We start from the raw sequence: 17,829 nt of genomic DNA, 5'->3' as shown, positions 1-17,829 counted from the left end.
TGCCGAGACCTAACCACTGGACTGCCAGGGAGCTCCCTGTTTTTTTGTTTGTTGGTTTGTTTTTATTGTTGAAGTTTTGCCTTAACTGATCTTAGTCTGATTAAACACTGAAATTGTTTTAATACATTTTCTTTTTACCTGTTTCATAGTTCACACAGATTTATTCCTTTCATTAGACTTCTTTTTGATAATTTTGATCTTTTTCAATATGCCTTTCCAAAATACAATCAGACAAAATTACAACAAAACTGAAATGTTATATGAGATTAACCCCAGCATAATCTATGCCTAAGGCCTAGGAGACACAAAGTGTCAAGAAAGCTGCATTTGAAGAAGAGCAAAACTCAAGTTAGTTTTTGATGCCAAAGTGCTATGTATGCCCACTAGATGGCACACCGAGGCTTTCTTCTCCTAAAAGGAACGAGTTATTTCAGAATTCAGCAATTCTTTTGAAGTTTGCACTTTCTATGTCATCTATTCTCATATACGAGTTTAATAAGTGCCCAGGTAGTAGAAATACAAAAGCAAACTGACCAATGCACATTTTCATAAAAGCAGCAACACATTGTACTTTCTGGCATGTAGTATTATTTGTAAACTTACAGAAATGTCCTTGAATCATTAGGTTGGGTGTGTCTATTTACATAGGTTGCTATTATTTAATATGTCTATTATTTAAAAGTATCAAGTCCCTCAGGCAAATACAAATTAATCAAATACACTTTCAGTTTATAAAAATGTTAACACGTTAATAGCATAACTTAAATGAATACCATCATCTCTGAAAGGTTAAATTATATATATTTTTCCTTAAATAGTTTCTAAAAACTTATAAATAAATGTGTTCCAATGTTTACCTGAACATATAACTCAAGTTAATAATTAGGACTTTGAACCAGAGCATGCCCTGTCCTTTGAGAGATCTAACTAGACATAAAAAGGCTGCATTTTATCTTAATAGAAAATTACCAATATGCTTTGATATCAGTCCTTGGAGACATAATCCCAAGGCACGAATATACTTGCATGTAGCCGGGGGTACATAATTGCTAAGGTTAAATAGTTTGAAATTCATCAAGCTAACAAGCTGCATCTTAAGGCCATGATGGACCTTTTCATTTTCTGCTGAAAAGAGAATATTTACAGAGCTCAACCCTTTCATATCTCTTCCAAGTCAGCCGTAATCATCTGACAAAAATGACAATCCCTTGATTTAGCTCCAGCTACTACTCCACTGGTTTGGTATTCAACACAGTTCTACAATAATCAAATCTGAATTGCCTTGATGAAGATAACTGATGCTTCCATGACTACCATACTATTAAGTCTAACAGTGCAACTTCTAGCTCTCTAGGAATTACATAGGTTTCCTCTTGGTAGCTGATGACAACCTGGACCCAAGCATAACGGGAAAATGAAATAGAGGTCAAAGCCACTGGCAGACTGACAGTGCATTCATGATTTATTTTAAAAATTAACTCGCGTAGGACTATCACTCATAACCAATTTTGTTCTTTATTCTCAGTACCTGGAAACATTTTGTTTTCGTTACTATAAAAGGCTTTTCTTCTCTGACTTTCAACAAATTAATAAAGGATTATGTTCCTCTTTGCTAGAAAACAATGAAAGCAGGGAATGCATGGAGCAATTTCTTGAAACATCTTTATAAAGAAATGACAAGCAATTCAAGACACGAAGTGCTGCTCTATCTAAGCACTTAAAGCCATTATTAGGAATAATGATCTAACTTGAACATATGAATGAGGCTCAAGTATTGCTTTCACTGAGGCCTATTTAAATTCCTAGGAGACTTACTAGTATCAAAAGGAGAGGCAGTTTAAAGTGCCACTGTACTGGGATGGAAAAGAAAGAATCAAAAGATGATGTTGAAAAATAGTATTTGAAATGTAAGAAAATAAAATCAGAAGCTATAGTTTAAAGTCATTCAATAGGGTTTTCTATCTGAGAAGGTGATATTGTTACTAAAAGAGAAGTATGTGTACACATGGATGGTCTAGACCAGCACTGTCCAACAGAAATATAATGTGGGTCACAAATGCAGGCTTCATATGTAATTTAAAATGTTATAGCAACCACGTTAAAAAAAAAAAAGAGTGAAAGTAAAAATATTTTGTTTCATTTGGTATATCCAAAATGTTGTCATTTTAACATGTAATCAATATAAAAAATAGAGATATTTTACATGCTTTCTTTCGTACAAAGTGTTTGAAATCTTGTGTATACTTTACACTGAGAGCACATCTCAGTTTGGACCAGCCACACTTCAGGTGCTCAATGGCCACCTGTGGCTGTAGCTACTGAATGTCTGATACCTCTGTAAACCAACATGTGGCTATAGAAATCAACAGGTATAGACACTTATTTAAAAAGGGCACATGCCTTTTTTTATACATTAAGATTCAGTACTGACAGTTCTTTAATTCACGTATAATTCTTCTCTTTTAATTTAGTTTAGTCTCTTCTGAATAAGGTTTAAAAAGTCAAGAAATTTTGGAGCAATATCTTCTCACACAACTATGTACCAAAATGACAGCAATGGTTTCCTTAGCGGGATGAGATTAAATGAGCAGAATTCTAACCTCATGCAATTGAAACATTTTAAAAGTAACATTTGCCTTTCTTATTTCAAAGGATTTTTTTCCAAATAAAATTTAACAGAAATATAACAGTTTTGATTTCTATTTTTTTATAGATCTGGAATTTCCTCTAAAATGTAAGAGCCACTAGAATTCTACACATATAAAACTCTGTATGTAAGAAAGACCAGACCCAATGACAGTTTTAAGCTCTCATTGTGTAGGACATGTGATGTGGACAACTTTATTTTTTTTTATTTTTTTAACATCTTTATTGGAGTATAATTGCTTTACAATGGTGTGTTAGTTTCTGCTTTACAACAAAATGAATCAGTTATACATATACATACGTTCCCATATCTCATCCCTCTTGCGTCTCCCTCCTTCCCATCCTCCCTATCCCCTCCAGGCGATCACAAAGCACTGAGCTGATCTCGCTGTGGTGGACAATTTTAAAAGTATGTCTTTGCAAAAGATTGGAACAATTAGTAATTATTTTAAACCCACTTTCACACAGTCAGGATTCCAAATATTATAAGCTTTTCCAAGCCAATGTACATTAAAAAAAAAAAAAGCAATAATGAAAACAACAAAAAAACCCACTTCTGTTTATTTGGGGGAGTTTTTCTTCAGAAGAAAAAATGGTAATTATACCCTAACTTATATTGGCCTGTGTACAGAGGAATACCAATTATGTTTCATGACCTGAGAAGTCTACATAACTATACATGAAAATGCAGAAATCACAAATTCAATCCACCCTGGGTTTACCATGCCTTTCCTAGACCAACCTGGATGGACTTGAAATAAATCTTCCACAAGATTGCAGCTAATTAACTTCCCAAGTACCACTCCATCCTTCTCTGTTAACAAGCTGTTGGAGCTCTTCTTAAGGCTTTCTCTTCAGCATGTTACTTTATGGTAATAGAAGAAGAATGCTGAAACTCCCACCTGTGGCACAGATAGGCTGAAATCTGGGGAGGCAGCTTAGAGCCTTGTGGACAAAATGACTTACAGAAGCAGGATAGATAACAGTAGAAACAAGTATCCTAGAGGGAACTATACGGAAAAAAACCAAAACAAACCAAACTCGTGTGGTACTTCTGAATTTTCAAAATGCTTTGGTTAATTTGGCGTGATCAAATCAATTTACAAGTAGTGCTTACATGACAGCAATCAATGTTAGGGACAAAACTGATTGAAACCTAACCTCTCCGTTATAGTTAACATTCTTCGCTTCTGAGTTCTATATTATACGATAGTAAGCTGTACCTTAATGTAATTTCAGGTAAAACACTCTGTCCCTTACTGAGTGTGGCTTTTGATGGTGGACAACTCCCCTCCTCTCTACTCTGTAATAGAAGTCCCTCCCTACCACCCTTACCCACACAGTAATATTTCAGGACTTTAAGTTCAAACTCACTTTGCTACGGTAGTGTACAAAAGTATTTAAATGCTAACCCACACTAAGTACAACTAACCACAAGAAGTGAAATTAACCACAAGATGAAATGTGACAATTTTCCTTGTTCTGAGACTGGTGAAATCAAACTCATCCAACAAAGGTCATCACAAATAGTACTTTCTAGACTGATCCCCTAACTCCCTTCCCTCACCTGAGGATGATAATCTCCTTTTGCATTGTTAATGGGAACTCCAGAAGGAAAAGAGTCTGAGGGGCTCATCCTGCTTGGAACAACACATCGCCTGCCTTTCAAAGGGCTGGCTATTTGTAAACACACGTAGAACTGAACGGAGCAAAAGATAAGCAATTCCAGTGACCCCTGTTCTAATCTATGAATGTACCAGCAGGAGGTAAAGAAGAGTAAAAGTGTTACGTTAGAAACAAAGGGACTAAGGTAGACCTAACATCTGCTTTAGAGGTACAGGCTGCCTGGCAGGGGAGGCCAGGGATCCGGAGTCAGGGAGGTTCAAGTCCAGAGCCCGCCCCTCCCACGCCTGGCTGGGAAGGAGTCAATTTACACTCCGGCTCCGGTTTTCTCATCTGCAACATAACGGAAAGGATTAAACGGGACAATGAACATTAAGTGCGGCACAGTGCTGGGCACTTCGTAAAAACGCAATAAAATGGAAGCTACAATTACCTTCTGATACCACTGACACTGATAAACAGAACTTTGACAGCAGATCTGACAGCTTGACGACTTGAAATCCATGATAACAAACAGGTAGAGAAAGCAGTGTTTCGTCCTTCTGATAACCATATATAAACTTAGGGCAGATTTTGCCAAACATTCCACTTTTTAAAAAGTAAAAACACATATTTAGGAAAATACATCATGCACATTGGACCTCATATGTGGGGAGAAAAGCTGTCTTATTTCTCAGAACAGGAGTACGTACATACATACAATTTTTAAAAAATTGTAAAACCACATACTATTAATGCACAGTTGTTCGCCAGCTAATGAGGTTACAGTAATTAAAGTGATTTCCTACAATAAGTCCAAATTATTATTTTTATAGTTTATTGGTTACAATTTTTACATTAAACTGATAAAGTTCCTGTAGCACTTCTTTACTAAAAAAGGTTAATTTATATTTACCATATAAATACAATGTCTGTTCGGCATGAAGAAAATATTTGACAAATGAAGCATTACTTAGTTTGCTTTCCCCTAATACCTTGCTACCAACTCTTAATTTTTAGCATGGCAGATTAGGGGAAGAATAAGGCTCAGAAGGAGAAACAGCACTGTAAAAAATACGTCGAACGTTTCCCTTTGATGAAAAATGAGACTCTTATTTTAGTGAATATGTTATTGCCTCAATGCTGGGGGAAAAGCAACTGCCATTAGAAAAACGAATTGCTCAGCTGTTTATAAGCAAAAAGCTCTGGGGGAATTTCTCAGGACCCCAAAGGCAAAGCATTACAGGGTTATGCAAACATATGTTGCAGGTGTTTTAGGGGAGACAGGTGGGCAAAACTCAGCCCTGGAAGAGGAGTTAGTTTAATACGCTGTAGCTGAAACGACGTAACCTAAATGCATCCAAGTGCAGGGCTGCCATGGCACGAGTGAACCAGAGCTGCAGAGCAAAAGCTCTCCCTAAAATAATTATCTTGTTAGTGCCAAGCAAACAGCATTTTTTCCTTCTTGTAGTTTTACAGAAAACAAACACTGTCAATTACTTTTTCTTCCCCCCCCCCCCAACTAAAGGTATTTTAAACCTGGAACAAAGAACAGCCTGAAACAGTGATAATTATCCGAAAAAGATAAGGATGAAGTATTGTTGCCTTCATTTAAACAAATATTCCTAAGAAGACAGTTTGTTGTAATATCCCCTCTTTGGTTCACTAGGCAACATTATATTTATCATAATTCTCCTAAAGCCTAAGATATTTCTATATTAAAATGCTAATTTTGTCTTTTCTTTTGCCTGTAATTAAAGCTGGAGAGATTTGTGATCTGATATTCACTGATTGCTAGAGGGTCCACAAAGGTCTCAACATTTCTGTTTCTTATTGCTACATACTGCCCTCTTCATTAAAATTAGATAGAGTAACACAGTGGATCAAAAAGGCAGCCACTATAATCCTAAATGCTCACAAAATTCCCTTAAAATATATATATATATAAATAAGTGGCATTATCTAGATATTGCTGTCAAACCTAGATTTGTATTTTATTTCCTTCATCATTTATCTAGGAGTTGATTTTCTTTTTATATTATGTGCTATTGAGACAGTACTGATTTTACCGTTATGTATTTATGTGTAATAGTAATACTGAGCCATACCCTCCTTATATAAACCACTTTCCCTTTTTTTTGTTTTAAGAACCCATACCATGAATTAAATGCCAAATGCTTTGCATAAAATAAGTTCACAAAACATCAGATTTGGAAAAACAAAATCTAGTTTGGTTTTTTTTTTACAACATTACAAAATCTAAAACGTGGATACCACATAGACCTTCATCAAAAAAAAAAAAAAAGAAAACAAATCTTTTTAACAAGGTTGTAAATGAGAATTTCACTTCAGTACCAGATTAAAGTGACCTCTGGTTTATATACTAATAGTTCCTATGTCTTTTGATAGGAAATATATATTACACATATTAGGTATTAGGACAGCGCATTTGACAGAAAAATTTCGGTAATTTCAATCTATGAATCTACAGATTAAAACAAAAAGGGAAAAAAAAAGAGAGAATTTAAAAGAGCTTAAAAAAAAAAAGGAAGCAAAAATTGTTAATTGTTAAAGACACAGACAAAACCTCTGAACCCATGCCAGCCTCATTTTACATACTGAATAAGCCCAATTCCCTAAAGTGACATCCGCATCTATACCCTGGCAAGCCAAGATCTCAGATGGCAGAGAAGCATTTTAAACCACCTGTGCGTTATGCTCGGCTGTAGCTTCATACAATAAATAGACACCAAAAGAGAAATAATTTTTTTTTCCTTTTTCTATTGTATTTACATTTTGAATTTAGCATGCAGGAAGATGCCAGATTAACATGCCCCCATATATATATATATATATATATATATATATATATATATAAATATGGAAAGCAGTTCATGTTTACACATTTTCTTTGTTACTAATCCTGGGCCTCAAAATATTCCTTTTAGGTAGTTGGTGAGCTCTGTTCAGCAGCACTGAACTCTTCACCTTTTCCCTTCCTTGAATATGAGCAGAGTGGGGGAGGAGGAGCCTTACTTCAATGGTTTAGAGACAACTGGAAACCAATTTATCTTTTCCTAAGACTGAAGGTTCCCAACCGTCAATGATACAAAGCAAAAAAGGAAAGAGAGAATCTCAAAAAAAAAAAGAATCTTAAATATTCCATTTTGGGAAAGAGACTTAAGAAACTAAAATCTCAGATATAAAAATTACCATCGTAAATTTTTATTTTTAGAAATGTTAAAATAATTTTAAACAAATTATCATCAAAATAGAAGCTATTTACAAAATGGTTTTAGGAGTTTTGAATCCTCAAGAATAAATCTATGTGACCCCATAGGACTGAGAACCCTGTTTTGAGAAATTTTACCCCATCTTCTTCCCTTTCGTCACCTGCTATTGTAATTGCCAAGGCAACAAAAGCTGAGCTCCTGTGCTGAGGTCTGGTAAGAGAAAGCCTTGCACAGTCACACTTCTCATGCAATATTGGGAGTAACTTCAATGATAAAACATCTTGCAATTAAAAATTCTATTATGTAAATACACTTTTACTAAGGTCATTCACTTACACTCTATCTTTTCTGATACTTTTTAGGATAACCATGAAGTATTTATACTGAACTTTAAAATGTCCAAGAGAGAAATTAGAAAGCAAACATAGGGCTTCCCTGGTGGCGCAGTGGTGAAGAATCTCCCTGCCAGTGCAGGGGACACGGGTTCAATCCCTGGTCCAGGAAGATCCCACATGCTGTGGAACAACTAAGTCCATGCGCCACAACTACTGAGCCTGCGCTCTAGAGCCCGCGAGCCACAACTACTGAAGCCCACGCGCCTAGAGCCCGTGCTCCGCAACAAGAGAAGCCACTGCAATGAGAAGCCCGCGCACCGCAACGAAGAGTAGCCCCCGCTCGCCGCAACTAGAGAAAGCCCGCATGCAGCAACGAAGACCCAACGCAGCCAAAAATAAATAAATAAAATAAATTTATTAAAAAAACAACAAAAAAAAACCTGCTAAGCCTCTATGTCTGGTATTAACATTTCAGACCACTTCTTAGAACCCTAAACCCAGGACATGACACATCTGGGGCTGGGCAAGTTCCACCGTCCCGCCTCCCCAGTGACTCCCGTGGTGCGATCCCACTGCTGCATGACCAGGACCCTCACTGTGGTTCAGACCTGTCTTAATTTTTCTGTTGACTATATCAAGTCTCTAATCTCGTGTCCCTCTGATCTGTATATATAATGCCACCAGAATCACCTAAAAATATAGGCCTGATTTTTTTTTTACCTCCCTTCAGAACTAAGTTCTGAATCAAGTCTCAATAGCCAACCAAATAAAGTTCCAGTTTCTTAGTGTGACATTCAAGGACCTCCATGATCCGGGCCCTAAAACACTTCTCATATCACCCACCATGTACCCCATGTTTCACTCACCACAGTCTATGGGCATTCCCCACATCTCCAGACTTTAGGTAAACTGTTCTCTCAGGTTAGAGTTGTCTACACACTGTTCTCTGCTTTCTGGAATCCTTCTCATTCTTAGTCAAATACGCCTCCTGTGTGAAGCCTTTTGTGAATTTCCACATCACTCCACCGCCTCCATTCTAACAGCGTGCTACTTTTAAGTTGATTTTGCATTTACTCCACCTTGCCTTGCATGATGGTTACTTGCATACATGTCTGTCTTGCACGTAGAGTGTAAGTTCCCTGAGGGCTGAGTCACATCCAGATCTCCCTTCGTATCCTCTCTGCCTCTTGCAAAGTGTCTGGTACATGGTATGATCTATGAACTACATAAAACGAAGAGCTCGCCAGAGTCTGGCCTTTAAAGAAAGAGCTGCAGAGAACTAGGGTGAAGATCCATCTGACCTGCTCGTCCGCATGACTAATGGAAGGCTCAGAGAGTAGCCCACACAAGTCCTGTCCTCAGTGTGAGGCCAAAGATGCTGCCATTACACCCAGTTTAGAAAGAAGCTCCAAAAAGTCTAGCTGGCAGTGAGTGTGATCTCATGCTGCTCCCAAAGTTTCTCTGGATGAACAGAAGCCTAACTCACTGAGTCCAACGTCACGATCACAATTCAGGTCACAAAAATGGAAAGAAGTCCAGTCAGCAGACAGCAGAGTGGACACGAGTTGGCCATGACTACCTGACCACACCCCTGTTTGGTGGGTTATTTCACAAAGGAGCAGTTGGCTGAGTGGCTGTGGATGGCACCCTGCTTTATAAAGAAGAACACGGGCAATATAATTAACTTTTCCTAATTGAGTTGAATTCCTTGCAGGCAGTAGGTTGTCTGACTATTTCGTTTTGTTTTTCTGGTGTGATATTGTCTTTTGTTTGTCTGGGTCTTCATAGGAGTTTTACTAGGAAATTGAGAATCTGGATGTCATTTTAAAACCAAGAGGTGCTATCTAAGCTGGATGGCAAGGGAGGTTGTGACGCTGCCAGGAGGAGAGGGGCAGAAACAGCAATCCATGTAGCAGGAAGACAACACAGCGCTGGGGTGAAGACACTATGCAAAGAAACATTCTTCTGTCTTTATCCAGCCAGCCAGCCAGCCACCCATCCACGAATCCTTCTATCCAAATACCTCCTATGTGTCAGGCGCCGTGCTAGATACCAGCAGTACAATGGTGACACAACAGTTATGACTCTACCCTTAAAGAGCGGGAGGATGAGACAATGAAATAATTACACACATCAGTGCAAGACCGTGCCCGTGCCGAGTGCTTAGATAAGGGAAGTATAGGGTGCGGTGGAAGTGCAGAATGGGGTGATTTTATTTCATCAGAGAGATCAGGGAGGAACTTCCCAGAGGAAGTGACGATGAACAGCAGTCTGAAGGAAGAGGGATTGTCAACTATGTTTGAGTTGTGGGGGAAGGTTCCAGAGAGCAGCAGTGCAGCAGTGAGGAAAATTCTTGTCATTCTTGGAGCTCTCAACAGCCTTGAAAATGTGACTTCTTTTTCTAGACAGCACTATTTAATGATCAATGATGTCTAGAACCTTCAAACTTTATCTGTCTATACACCTACATTAAGAAGCAGTAGATAATTTTATTTTTTAAAAGGTTAGCATTTATTTATTTATGGCCACTCAGTGCGGCCTGCGGGATCTTAGCTCCCCAACCAGGGATCAAACCCGGGGCTCCCCTGCAGTGGAAGCACGGAGTCCTAACCACTGAACCGCCAGGGAATTCCCAATAATTTGTAGAAAATCAACAAATAACAATACAGTAAATTATTCAGGGAGGGGCGGAGTCAAGATGGCGGTGTGGGAAGACGTGGAGTTCACACCTCCTCACAACTGGCTGCCTGCTGGAGGCTGGTCGGGGACCTCGACACCCAAGGAGACAGGAGGAACCCCCAAGCGAACTGGTAGAATGTGGGGGGACTGAGGGGGCAGGAGAAGTGGAGGCTGGATGAGACTGACGCCCCTGAGGAGCGGCTGAGAGGGGGGAGGGGTTCCCACGCCTGGAGGGACCCTCGGGAGCTCCGATCAGGTGGGAGCGCACCCAGCGTTTCCCCTGCCCAGTCAGACAGGGAAGTCTGCCCAGCTCTCCTGCCGGGTCCTACACCCTCAGAGGCACCCTCTGGGCCACACTGGTCCTGGGGGTGTAGGAGGGAGGCCAGGGCAGAACAAGAAAGGCAGGCAGGTGGGGCCCTCCAGGACTGGAGGAGCAGGGGGAGGAGCGAGGGTGTTTGCCCCACCCACCTGGGCCAGGGAAGCATGTCGGGCTCCCAGGCCAGGCCCCCTGCCCTGCTAGGCCACCTCCCCCACACTGGGTCGCACTGGTCCCGGGGGGTAGGAGGGAGGCCTGGGGAGAGCAGGTGTGGCAGGCGGGAAGGGGCCTCCAGGAGTGGAGGAGAAGTGGAGGCTGGACGGGCCACTGGGGCCCAGGAAGCCTGCTGGGTTCCCAGGTGGGGTCCCCAGCCCTCTGAGACCAGAGGCAGGAGGCACGCCTGGGCCCCTTCTGTTCCGATGAGCCTAAGCCCCACCCCCACACCACCCAGGGCCTTTTCCAGCCTGGTGGGTCCAAAGCATAGGTCCCACCCACAGCCCAAACCCCACCCCTGCTTAGGGCCCGCCCTCCACAGCCAAGGCCTTTTCTACCTCTTTTTTTGTTTTCCCTTCTCCTCTTTTTTACTAGTGTGGTTCTGTTTTACCTTCTGGTTGTTGTTTCATCTGTATTTTAATTTTTATATTCTTTCTAACATATCTGTTAGTTTCCTAGTCTAATTTTATTTTTTACTGTTATTGTTCTCCTTTTTTTTTCTGCCCCAGATGGCTTGCGGGATTGTGGTTCATGAGCCAGGGGTTGGACAGAAGCTCCTGCAGTGGGAGCTCTGAGTCTGAACCACTGGACTAACAGAGAACCTCAGATCCCAGGGAATATTCATCAAAGTGACGTCTCCTGGAGTTCCTCATCTCGGCACCAAGACCCAGCTCTAAACAACAGCCTACAAACTCCAGTGTTGGAAGCCTCAGGCCAAACAACCAGCCTCAGGCCAAACAACAAGACAGGAACACAATTCCACCCATCAAAATAATAATAATAATAATAATGAGATGGCAAAAAAATATGTCACAGATGAAGGAGCAAGGTAAAAACCTACAAGACCAAATAAATGAAGAGGAAATAGGCAACTTACCTGAAAAAGAATTCAGAGTAAAGATAGTAAAGATGATCCAGAATCTCGGAAATAGAATGGAGGCATGGATTGAGAAAATATAAGAAATGTTTAACAAAGATCTAGAAGAACTAAGGAACAAACAAACAGAAATGAACAACACAACAACTGAAAAGAAAAATACACTAGAAGGAATCAATAACAGAATAACTGAGGCAGAAGAGCGAATAAGTGAGCTGGAAGACAAAATGGTGGAAATAACTGCTGAGGAACAGAATAAATAAAAAAGAAGGAAAAGAATTGAAGACAATCTCAGAGACCTCTGGGACAACACTAAACACACTAACATTCGACTTATAGGGGTCCCAGAAGAAGAGAAAAACAAAGGGTCTGAGAAAATATCTGAAGAGATTACATTCAAAAACTTCACTAACATGGGAAAGGAAAGAGTCACCCAAGTCCAGGAAGCGCAGAGAGTCCCTTACATGATAAACCCAAGGAGAAACACACCAAGACACATATTAATCAAACTAACAAAAATTAAAAAAAATCTCAAATAAAAAATCTAACCCTATACCTAAAGCAACTAGAAAAAGGAGAACAAAGAAAACCCAAAGTCAGTAGAAGTAAAGAAATCATAAAGATCAGAGCAGAAATAAATGAAATAGAAATGAAAAAAACAATAGCAAAGATCAATAAAACTAACTGGTTCTTTGAGAAGATAAAATTGATAAATGCTTAGCCAGCCTCACCAAGAAAAAAAGGGAGAGGATGCAAATCAATAAAATTAGAAAGGAGAAATCACAACTGACACCGCAAAAATGCAAAGGATTATAAGAGACTACTACAGACAAATATATGCCAATAAGATGGACAACCACGAAGAAATGGACAAATTCTTGGAAAGATACAATTTCCCAAGATTGAACCAGGAAGAATTAGAAACTATAAACAGACCTATCACAAGTAATAAAATTGAAACTGTAATTAAAAATCTTCCAACAAACAAAAGTCCAGGACCAGATGGCTTCACAGGTGAATTCTATCAAACATTTAGAGAAAAGCTAACAATGATACTTCTCAAACTCTTCCAAAAAATTGCAGAGGGAAGGAACACTCCCAAATTCATTTTATGAAGCCACTATCACTCTGATACCAAAACCAGAAAAAGATATCACAAAAAAAGAAAATTATAGACCAATACCACTGATGAACATAGATACAAAAATCCTGAACAGAATACTAGCAAACAGAACCCAGCAACATATTAAAAGGATCATACACCATGATCAAGTGGGATTTATCCCAGGATGCAAAGATTCTTCATTATATGCAAATCAATCAATGTTATACACCATATTAACAAATTAAGGAATAAAAACCATATGATCATCTCAACAGATGCAGAAAAAGCTTTTGACAAAATTCAACACCCATTTATGATTAAAAACTCTCCAGAAAATGGGCAGGGAGGGAACCTACCTCAATATAATAATGGCCATATATGACAAACCCACAGCAAACATCATTCTCAATGGTGAAAAGCCAAAAGCATTTCCACTAAGACCAGGAACAAGACAAGAATGTCCACTCTCGCCACTCTTATTCAACATAGTTTTGGAATTCCTAGCCACGGCAATCAGAAAAGAAAAAGAAATAAAAGGAATACAAATTGGAAAAGAAGATGTAAAACTGTCACTGTTTGCAGATGACATGATACTATACATAGAAAATCCTAAAGATGCCACCAGAAAACTACTAGAACTAATCAATGAATTTGGTAAGGTTGCAGGATACAAAATTAATGCACAGAAATCTCTGGCATTCCTATACACTAACAATGAAAAATCTGAAAGAGAAATTAAGGAAACAATCCCCTTTACCATCACAACAAAAATAAAATACCTAGGAATAAACCTACCTAAGCAGGCGAAGGACCTGTACTCAGAAAACTATAAAACAATGATGATAGAAATCAAAGATGACATAAACAAATGGAGAAATATACCATGTTCTTGGATTGGAAGAATCAATATAGTGAAAATGACTATACAACTCAAAGCAATCTACAGATTCACTGCAATCCCTATCACACTACAACAGCATTCTTCACAGAATTAGAACAAAAAATTTTTACAATTTGTATGGAAACACAAAAGACCCCAAATAGTCAAAGCAATCTTGAGAAAGAAAAATGGAGCTAGAGGAATCAGGCTCCCCAACTTCAAAGTATATTACAAAGCTACAGTAATCAAGACAGTATGGTACTGGCACAAAAACGGATATAGAGATCAATGGTACCGGACAGAAAGCCCAGAGATAAACCCATTCACATACAGTCACCTAATTTACGACAAAGGAGGCAAGAACATACAATGGAGAAAAGACAGCCTCTTCAGTAAGTGGTGCTGGGAAAACTGGACAGCTACATGTAAAAGAATGAAATTAGAACACTACCTAACACCATACACAAAAATAAACTCCAAATGGATTAAAGACCTAAATTTAAGTCCAGACACTATGAAACTCTTAGAAGAAAACATAGGAAAAACACTCTGTCATAAACCACAGGAAGATCTCTTTTGACCCACCTCCAAAGTAATGAAAATAAAAACTAAAATAAACAAATGGGACCTAATTAAAAGCTTTTGCACAGCAAAGGAAACCATAAACAAGATGAAAAGAAAACCCTCAGAATGGGAGAAAATATTGGCAAATCAAACAACGGACAAGGGCTTACTCTCCAAAATATACAAACAGCTCATGGAGCTCAATATCAAAAAAACAAGCAACCCAATTAAAAAATGGGTGAAAGACCTATATATAGACATTTCACCAAAAAAGACATACAGATGGCCAAGAGGCACATGAAAAGATGCTCAACATCACCCTAAATATCTCAGCAACTTCCAACAGGGTTATTTGCTTATTTTTAATTTCAGTTGATCTCTCTACAACATCTGTCACTAACCATTTCCAGGTACTTGGGATTATCCACACTTGGACAATTATAATTCTATTTTCTCATGTGGTATATCTATATACAATGGAATACTGCTCAGCCATGAACAAAAAAAAGAAGAAATCTTGGGACAACATGGATGGACCCTGAGGGCATTAGGCAAAGTGAAATAAGACAGAGGGAGAAAGAGAAGTACTGTATGACCTCACTTATATGTGGAATATAACTAATAAACAAACAAAATAAATAAATGAACCAAAACAAACATGTAGATACAGAGAACAAAGTAGTGGTTATCAGAGGGGAAGGGGCAGGGGGAGGGTGAAATGGGTAAAGGGGTCAACTGGAAGGTGACACAAACTAAATTTTTGGTGGTGAGCACATTGTAGTGTATACAGAAGTAGAAATATAATGTTGTATACATGAGACTTATATGTTATAAATCAATGTTACACCAATTAAAAAAATAAAATTAAAAAAAATTAAAATATAAGTCTATCCCCTCATGGCTTTCCACATTCTGAGTCTTCTCCACATGTTCCTTCCTCTTTCCCTGTTATGTCCTGTCATTCCCTTCCCAGCTCTCTTCTGATCTCCCCAACATACCATTCCTGAGATCACTTGCATTCCCTCAACTACAATTAATATCCATCTTCCAAGATTTCTAAACCTGTATCTCTATTCCAGATCTCTCCTTTCAGCTCTAGACACACATTCCCAGTTGTCTTCTGGACATCTCTTCCTGGATATCCCACAACCTACTCAAAACCAACTCATTATCCAACCTTCTTATACCTAAACATTCTTGCAAACCTGCTCATCTATATATTTTTCCACCGACTCAATCAATAGGTGGATACCTTGGAAATACAACTAACTGTTCACCATCCAAAGCTCTGGATCCATTCACCAAGCCTTTGTTGACCCTGTCTTAAATACTCCTCAAAGTTATTCTCTACATTTTCTGTTTTCAAGAAGCTCATAAGTATGTCTTATATTTTTAAAAAAGGAAGGAAGAAAGAATGAATGAAGAAAATGAGAAAAGAGGAGAGGAAGGAAACAGAACATTCATACTATCTATATTCTATTGTTTGCTCTCCTATAGCAAAAGGAATGGTTGGTAGGAAATGACTCTAATTTTAATAATAATATATATATACACACACACACACATTAAACCAGCCAGTGAGATCCTTTAGGGCACCAAACTGTGTTATTTCTGTGATAATGAAATCTCTTCTCCCTTGTTCAATCAGAAGTCAATTTCTTTTGAATGAGTAAGTCCTAAATATATTCTGAAATTTTAGTTTATTTTCAGTGCTATTTCAAATACTGTTTCATGTGTAGTCGCTTAGTCTCTAGAACTCAAATGCAAGGAAGTTCAAGTAAGAGAGCCTAAATAAGATGTTATCAATTAAGTAAATTAAGTAGTTGATCTCAAGTTAACAACTGACATTCTTGGCAGCAGGTTCTTTTGTAAGCGGAATACATAATAGATACATTCAATTAGAACCTTTAGGAGAAAATATGGTGGGATTTCTCCAGACACTGGCTGGAAAGATGATGGTAAAGGGTTTACCTCTTTTCTGAGTTTATGAGAAACAACTCTACCCATTCCTGTCATTTTTCTGCCTTCTTCAAATTTTGCTACTTTGACAGTGTTCCTCAAAGGCAGTTCAAAGCAGGTATGCATCATACAACGTTTACTTTAAATGGAATAATTTGAAATATTCTCTATTTTTATTGATATTGTTATAGTGAGAAAGAGGGAAGTGATGAATCAGGCACTTGTACCACAATAGGAACTTCAAGTGAGAAAGAGGGAAGTGATGAATCAGGCACTTGTACCACAATAGGAACTTCAAGAAAAGGCCAGAAGGAATCACATAACTAACAAACCCAACCTATAACATGATGATGGTCAGATCTAGGGCTGACGATTCTGTATAACATCTTACAGCTCTCCACTTCATCAATTCATCTCTCTTCAACACATTTTCAGTAAACACTACAGAAGATACGCTTAAAGGGCTACCAAAACAGCTAAGAATGGCAATGTATGGAGAAAAACTCTTGAAACAAAGTCCCCCTAAAACTGAGTTCCTCTGCTGAGTTTATGATTAACCTCTCTATCCAAAACTTTACTCCCCTTCTTTTCCTGAACCTGTTCCCTTCAAGATTGAGGAGTATCAAAGAAAAGGGGGAGATTGGAATCATATACAAGCCCCTGTGCCCCTGTCCTTTGAAGTAAAAGGCCTTTGCCTTAGTCTCCCAGGTCTCCCTTGAGTCTCAAAAGGCTGACTCAAAGCGTTAATGATCAGGAAATGTGAAGATGTAGAAACAAAGAATGGCTGTTGGGCCAGGAAACTGGTAACAATTCAGACTCTAAGTCGGCCACATAGCAGAGTTGCCGAACCTGCAGTTCCCTGAAAAATACAGATACAGGCATGACACACATTCCTAAGCTGTTTGTACAGGAAGCAGAGCCCACCAGAGGAAAACTGACTGCAAGCATGTAGACCCTAGACTGGTTGAAACCAGAAGGCTGATGATGCTTGAAACTTCACTTTGATGCCACCCAATCTGAGAACTGTGCACAAGCTGATCACATACCCTGTAGCCACCTCTCTCACACTGTCTTTAAAACCCCTTCCCTGAAAGCCACTAGGGAGTTTGGGTCTTTTGAGCATGAGCTGCCTGTTCTCCTTGCTTGGTGCCCTGCAATAAATGCTGTATTTTCCTTCACCACAACCTGGTGTCAGTAGATTGGCTTTACTGAACAGGCGAGCAGACCTAAGTTTGGTTCAGTAACCAACTAGTTTTCTCATCCTGTCAGGGATGTCGATGTACTGGACAACCCTGGAAGGTCAAAGTTGAAAACAGCAGAGCTGGCAGAAGCCCAAAAAACTGTGTGACCCTGAGATACCCCCACCCTTGACTTCCAATGGATTGTCACTTGTGTGAAAGTTAAACACCTACTGTGTTAA

At 39.0% G+C, this 17,829-nt stretch overlaps 1 protein-coding gene across 7 annotated transcripts in view; it reads right to left on the bottom strand.

Moving 5' to 3' along the window:
- The window catches only part of TBC1D5 (TBC1 domain family member 5), a 532,640-nt gene that overhangs the window by 92,543 nt on the left and 422,268 nt on the right, over positions 1-17,829 (bottom strand). The gene's annotated exons all lie outside the window — the stretch shown is intronic.

The sequence above is a fragment of the Stenella coeruleoalba genome (genome assembly GCF_951394435.1).
Source record: "Stenella coeruleoalba genome assembly, chromosome: 5".
Classification (NCBI taxonomy): Eukaryota; Metazoa; Chordata; class Mammalia; order Artiodactyla; family Delphinidae; genus Stenella; species Stenella coeruleoalba.
This window is presented reverse-complemented; position numbering and strand designations above follow the sequence as displayed.